We start from the raw sequence: 7,203 nt of genomic DNA, 5'->3' as shown, positions 1-7,203 counted from the left end.
CGATTAGTGACCAGTGTGCATACATGGCAGTAAAACTTATAAGTAAATCTCAATACACCTGATGGAAAGTGCACAGCAGAATCATTTTTCTCTGTCTTTCTAAGTTTTACTTCTTTCTAGATATTTTTTAACTTCTATTTCCTGGTAGACTGGTTAGTAAGCTTTCGAAAGCTGTTTCCCCTAGGGCTAAGATTAGAAACTAAATTACCATGATAGTTTTGTCACCCTGCCCCTAGCCAGGCAGAACGTTTTCTTTTGTTTCATTAATTACCGAAACTCTGTCTGCTTCAGCCCACAGTCACCATCATGGCAGCCATGCATTCCCTTGTTCAAGAGTGTGAGAGCTACTATTTGATTTTTAGAGTAGACTTGTTAGGATAAAATATATACATATACACTCATAGTTGCGTAAATTTATGCTTGCTGTTTTGTTTCCTTTTGCTACATTATTCAAATATAATAGTTACTATACGAGTTATAAAAGAATTAATGATGAGGTATTAGCTTAATAGGATATAGCATAGTATTAAAGGTCAATCATTAGATTATATAAAAATTAAAGTTTAGACATATGAAACATATGAATTATAGTAAAGTTTGGTAGTTTAAGAATAAGTTTTTAACTGAGTTATAAGTCATTTATGTTAAATTGTAATAGGATAATAGTATAACTAACAGCTAAGTCATTTAAGTAAACTTACAGATTATAGTATAGTGTTAAGTTGATAATATTAATCGTTAAAAATATTAGGAGTCAGTGAACTTGGATTGAACCTAGAGTTAACTTAGAAAAGTTTTTTGAATTAATCAGGGTTTAGAACAAAGAGTATAATATGAATGATTCATTGAACATTATGGAAAACACTTTGAACGATTTGTATTGAAATTGTGCACCTGTGACCTTAATGTAAGCACGACAGGCATCATGGAATTCGAATTGTTTGCTTGGAAATTGCAGATCTCATGGTGGTCTTGTGATGCATAGTTTGTAAAGCACGGAACTTGTACACCTCCAGCAAGTGATTATCACACTGCTGGAGGGTATAGAAAATGGTATATAAGTTGGAAGGAGTCCGAATAAAATTTGGCTTCAGTCCTGATCAGACTGTCCCCAGAAGAACTGCCTCCAAGTGGTCTCTTCACTCCGTCCAGATTCTCCAGTGTGGTCCTAACCCACCCTTGGTCAGTGCTGGTCACCGACAATGGGCACAAAGTTATACATAAATTAATTTCAGTGTTATTCTTAGGATAATTATTCCATAAACCTATAGTCCACCCTCCAACTCCACTCATATAAATGCTTTATGTAGACTAGAAAGAAAATTATTAAGAAAAAAATTAAAGGAGGTAAAAGTGAGTTGTTCTTTCTATGTCACCCACTTTACAGAAGCATTTGAAATATAAAAGAGCATTTTAAATTGCCAAAAAAATAGCATTTAACATATAACATAATGTTCTCTAATCATTTCTTCCTATTTATAAGATTTTTCATTTCATTTTTAACCTGTATTTGCACATTTAGTTTTTAAAATATTTTCATCCAAATATATTGCATACATAAGATGAGTACACAAATCACACAAATACCGCACACACAAATAGTCCCAATAGCTATCCTCTCCTGTAGCTCCACTCAGGTGAAGAATAAGATCACCAACAAGCCCCACCATCCTGCCATCCACACAAAGCCCTGGTTCGTTAGGGCTGCAGCTCTGCCTTTGTGAAGCCTGGGCTGTCCTGGCTGCTGAGGTGAGTGCCTGTCTGAAAGATGGCATAATCTTAAAGGCACCTTCCGATGCTTGCGAACACCTTTCCCCATGGGTGCCGGCCCAGGCCAGCGACTTCGTGTTGAACTGAAGGAACTAGTCTCCTGCTTTCCCGAAAACCTCTTTCTCTCCTAATTCACGAGCCAGCAGGATGCAGTTGCCGTGCTTTCAGAACGCCTTCTCATAGCTGCATACAAGGCCAAGCCGAGAACGTGGTTCAGCTCATCAACAAGGGGGCCAAGGTAGCTGATACCAAACATGGCCGGATGTCCTTGCATCTTGCTGCGAAAAAGGGCCATCTTTCTGCGGTCCAGATCTTGCTGAAGGCTGGCTGCGACCTCAATGTCCAGGATGATGGGGACCAGACTGCCTTGCACCAGGCCACGATGGTGGGGAACGCGGAGATCATTGCAGTGCTCATCCAGGAAGGGTGTGCCCTGGACAGACAAGACAAGGACGGGAACACAGCTTTGCATGAAGCATCCTGGCATGGCTTCAGCCAGTCAGCCAAGCTGCTCGTCAAAGCAGGTGCCAACGTGCTTGCCAGGAACAAGGCAGGGAATACGGCCCTGCACCTGGCCTGCCAGAATAGCCACTCCCAGAGCACATGTTTCCTCCTGCTGGACGGGTCCTGCATCGACCTCAAAAACAATGTGGGCGACACCTGTTTGCACGTTGCTGTGCACTATAACCACTTGCCCATCATTAGGCTGCTCCTCAGTGCTTTCCGTTCTGTCCATGAAAAGAACCAGGCTGGAGACACAGCACTGCACATTGCTGCTGCCCTAAACCACAAGAAGGTGGTTAAAATCTCACTGGAAGCTGGAGCGGATGCAACCATTGTGAATAATGCAGGCCAGACTCTGCTAGAGACGGCCCGCTACCACAACAACCTGGAGGTTGCTCTTCTCACCAAAGCTCCCCAGGTCTTGCACTTCAGTCCTGGGGGAAGCCTGAGGAAAAAGGAGAGGCTCAAGGAGGAGCGGAAGGCCCAGTTGGTGCCAAGAGATGAGGTGGCACAAAGCAAGAGCAGTGTCTCGGCAGGAGACACCCCCAGCAGGGAACCGGCTGTGCTCAGAGAAGAAGAGGCCAGAGATTTCCTGTCAGCCTCCCCAGAGCCCAGAGCCAAGGAGAGCAGGAGGAGAAAGTCAAGGCCCAAGGTGTCAGCAGTTTCTGACCCCACCCCGCCAGCCGACCAACAGCCTGGACGCCAGAAGAACCTGCACGCTCATCACCACCGCTGCTCATCCCCGCCCCCGCCCCACGAGTTCAGAGCTTACTGGCTCTGCACGCTGTACCGGGACAAGGACGGGAAGGTGATGCAGGCACCAATAAACGGCTGTCGATGTGAGCCTCTGGTCAACAAGCGAGAGAACCTGCTGGAGGCTGCCGTGGAGGACGACAGAGCAGAGCTGGGGTCGGTCCAGGTCAAGATGAACACAAAGTTGGGCCACATGGAGAGCAAGACCCAGCACCAGATGCTGTTCTGGACAAGCTGATGGTGGAGCCCTCTCGGAGGAGTGGACGGAATCCCTGGGCCGCCTGCAGCAGCACGCGGACACGGAGAAGCACAGGGAGAGAAGCTGCAGATGGCCTTGGTGGATGAATTAAAAACCTAGGGCCTGTTGAAGATTCAGAATCTGGAGCTGAAGCTTTCTGGAGATTCCTGGGCCTCCAGAACCAAATCCGCACCGTCTTCGTGCGAGTCCTCCACAGGTGTGGATCAGTCGGTGGGGTGGTGACTGCCGGTCCGGCAGCACCCTCTGACAGTGCCCCTCTGGTGGTCAGGCCCAAGGACAAGGCCCTCAGCTCCTCAGCCACCCACCGGCTGCAGCAGGACCTGTCTTCCTCAGACTGCACAGCTCCGGACAGAGGACCGTCAAGGTCCAGACAGCCATGCCGCCCTTCAGTGAGGCCAAGTGTGATCAGCAGGCAGGGCCCTGTGTGAACAGAGGCAACCAGACTAAGAAACCTGCAAAGAGCGGACAGATAAGGCACTGATCCCGGCACCCGGCAGCTGGCAACAACTGTGGGCAGCCGCCACCAGCAGCAGGCAGCGAGCACGTTGCCCCTCACCTTCAAGACACCTCCCAGGCACTGGAACTGACCCAGTACTTTCTTGAGGCTGTTTCTACACAGATGGAAAAGTGGTATGAAAGGAAGATTGAAGAAGCACGAAGCCAAGCCGGTCAGAAGGCCCAGCAGGTCAAGGCCACTCTGAAGGAACACATTAAAAGTCTGGAAGAGGAACTTGCTAAGCTCAGGATGAGGGTGCAGAAGGAAAATTAGCACCCGGAGAGTGGACCGAGAACGGATCCCTGAGGATATCCCGTTTACAACTGCAGATAGCTTTGCCCAAGGAGTCGATTACCGTGTACATAGCAGACTTGCCTTAAAAAAAAAAAATACTGATTTCTAAAATGTGCCAGATAAATATTTCCTGTGCTCCGAAGTAATAAAGACTTCAACAATTATACTGAAACCAGGGGAAGCTTGCTTAGTTTTGAGTTCATCTGAAGTTCAAAAGCTCAGATTAAACAAGCCATGCTGAGAAACTGAATGAAGTGTGAGCTAAACCCTAAAACTCAAGATGTGTGAAATACGTCAAAAGCAAGACAAAAATAAATCCCTTCTGAACTCAAGCAGTCATTCATATAAATGTGAACACACCTGCAGTGCCTAGACGAGTGTCTTTTGGTAAGAGTGCTGTAAATTTGAGATGTGCTAAACCCTTCCTAAAATTTGGAATTCTCAAAATTTTTCAAATATAAACAATTAGTAACAGACCATTTATTTGGTAAATGTTATAGGAGACAGCCAGCTGTCTGTATTTCCTTCACTTGACTATTCTGGAGGTGGAGTTTCTTATGAGATTTCACCATTTTAAAGTGTTCAGTTAAACACGACAGCCTGGGAGTTGGATATTTTTAGGATTAGTTTCCTTAGGCAGCCCTGGAAGAGACATGTTCCATTCTAAGCAAATGGTTAGTGTTTCCATAGGACTCTGTTTCACAATTACTGTTGCGCAGAAACATCTTATCACTGACTCAATTTTATTTGATATGGAAAGGGTCCCTTTTTAATCAACTTTACAATTAAGTTCTGTTGACTTGCAAATGAGAGGTCAATGCTAATTGAGAGCAGCCTTAAAAACTCCAGGACCTTTTATCCCTGCAAGCTCTGTACGTTCTGATGCAAGCTCTGTACGTTCTGATGCTTGGCTTTCTCATATTGCTGTACGAGGTTAAGAAGATGAATGCTTATTGCTTTTAATGCTTACCATGATTTATGAGCCTCTTGGTATCCTTTCCCCAGAGCAGCTACAACTGTGTGGTTGTTCTGCCTGCTGCTTAAATTACACAGACATCGACAAAGTAAATTATGGATTGTTGTCCCTTACACCATCACAGAGCGTTCTCTTCATCGCTCCTGAGGAATTTTTTTTTTTTTAGAACAAAGAGCATGTTTGTGTTTATTGCTTTTGTATTAAGGACATTTTAAGCTAACCTGCATGGTGGCACAATAGCCTAGATAGTGAACTGTCAAAAAACATCAAAGCAGCATGACATATAAACTAGAAGATCTTAAAACCCGAAGAAACAACAACAGAAGATCTCCATTATTTTTCATCTTTAATTTTATTTAAGGGATAGTATATGTAGGAGGGAAGTGACCTTTAAAATAACTGAAAAGATGCACCATGGAATAAGACACATGTAAATGGCCTTTGTGTCTCTGGGTGTGAAAGATTTTAAGAGCATCTTATGATCTACGGCTTTTTAAATTAAATATTGAACAAAGAAATAGAAAATTACATAAAGGGAAATTTATGGAAGAATGGGGCTAACTTTTAATTTTTTTTCTACTTCTCTCATTTGTAGTAAACCTATGTTAATAATCCTGGAGCCTTGCAGCAATCATGAGTAATTGGCATAACTCTTTCTTCTGAATTAAAAGCCTGGCAGACTCTAAGTTGGAACAGTCAACTGCTTAAGAAGTTTCCGTTCTTTGTTGTCCTTGTTATTCCATGTAGATGATGAATCATAATTCCCAATGACAAGTCCATTGTGAAATACTAACAGGCATGCCTCAAATTATTAACCTTGACAATTACCAAATTTAGAAAAATCCCCACATTTATCTACTTCAGATGTGCTAATTGCAACTCAAACAATAACCCATCAGGGACACATAGCCACCAAATCTTCTCAAAGCTGTATGTAAATTGAAGCAGTTTGAGGAAAAAATACCATAAAGAAGCTACAAAGTATAGAATTCTTGTTAAAATAATTGATTACTTGATTAATGATTTTGTTTTGTATACATCAACCATCTGTAAATATATATAAAAATTCTGATTTCTAACAAAATAAATATTTTAAAAAGTAAAGTAGTTTTACATAGAATTTACATTTGTAAGTATTTGTGAAGAGGTTAAAAGAACACATTTTCATAAGATTTGTCACCTACCTTTACAAAGACTCACATACTTTAAAACTCCAAACTGCTATTGGGTTCCAACTTGACTGTTATCCTCAGTAGAACCCAACCAGTCAGGTAACAGAGCTGGAAAGACAAACATAGGCAAAGGCAGAACTTCACTATTTTTTCTAATATACATTCATTATAGAATATTTTCCATTTTCATAAAAGTTGAAAAAATGATATAGAGAGTTCCTGTATACCCATCACTCAGTTTCCCCTTGTTATCACCTTAAATGATAATGGTACATTTGTCACAACTTTGGATCCATTATGATATATTGGTCAAAATGAACCAATACTGATACATTACTTTGGTTTCATTAGTTTTTCCTTTGATTTTTTTTTTCTGTTGCAGGATATAACAGTACTTTTCGTCTACTCATCCTCCACAGGATGATGATAGTTGCTCAGACTTTCCTTGTTTTTGATTATCTTGAGAGTTTTTAAAAGTAATGGTAGGACATGATAGAATGTCCCTCAACTGGAATTTGTCCGATGTGTTTCTCATAATTAGACTGGGGTTATGTTATTCTGGGAGGAAGAACATTGAGGTACAGCATCATTCTAGTCACTTCTTATTGTGTATGTGTGTCATCAGCATAACTTATTACTGTGGATACTAATCTTGGTCAATTGACTGGGTTACTGTTTGCCACAAATCTGTACTATAAAGTTTATTTTGTGCTCTCTTTCAATACTTTACTCTTTGGAAGGAAGTTTCTAAAAGAAGCCCATATTTTATGAATAGGAAGTTAAAATCCACCTCCTTGAAAGGGAAATATCTACATGAATTATTTTGAATTCTTTGAGCGAGATTTGCCTATTCTCTCCATGTTTCTTTGTATATCCACTCATTTACTCATTCAATAATTTATGAATGTCAGTGCAAACTCATAGATATTTATTTTATATTTTTCATCATAATCCAGTATTACAATGTTTATTTTGTTGG

General features: G+C 41.7%; 1 pseudogene; it reads left to right on the top strand.

Annotated features, from left to right (window-relative positions):
* The first annotated feature begins 1,050 nt into the window (after nt 1–1,050).
* On the top strand, nt 1,051–4,055 carry LOC103252998 (annotated as a pseudogene).
* The last annotated feature ends 3,148 nt before the right edge of the window (nt 4,056–7,203 follow it).

The sequence above is a fragment of the Carlito syrichta genome, unplaced genomic scaffold (genome assembly GCF_000164805.1).
Source record: "Carlito syrichta isolate Samal-C Ts95f unplaced genomic scaffold, Tarsius_syrichta-2.0.1 Scaffold189178, whole genome shotgun sequence".
NCBI classification, from domain to species: Eukaryota; Metazoa; Chordata; class Mammalia; order Primates; family Tarsiidae; genus Carlito; species Carlito syrichta.
The sequence above is the reverse complement of the archived record's forward strand: the minus strand, read 5'-3'. Positions and strand labels throughout refer to the sequence as shown.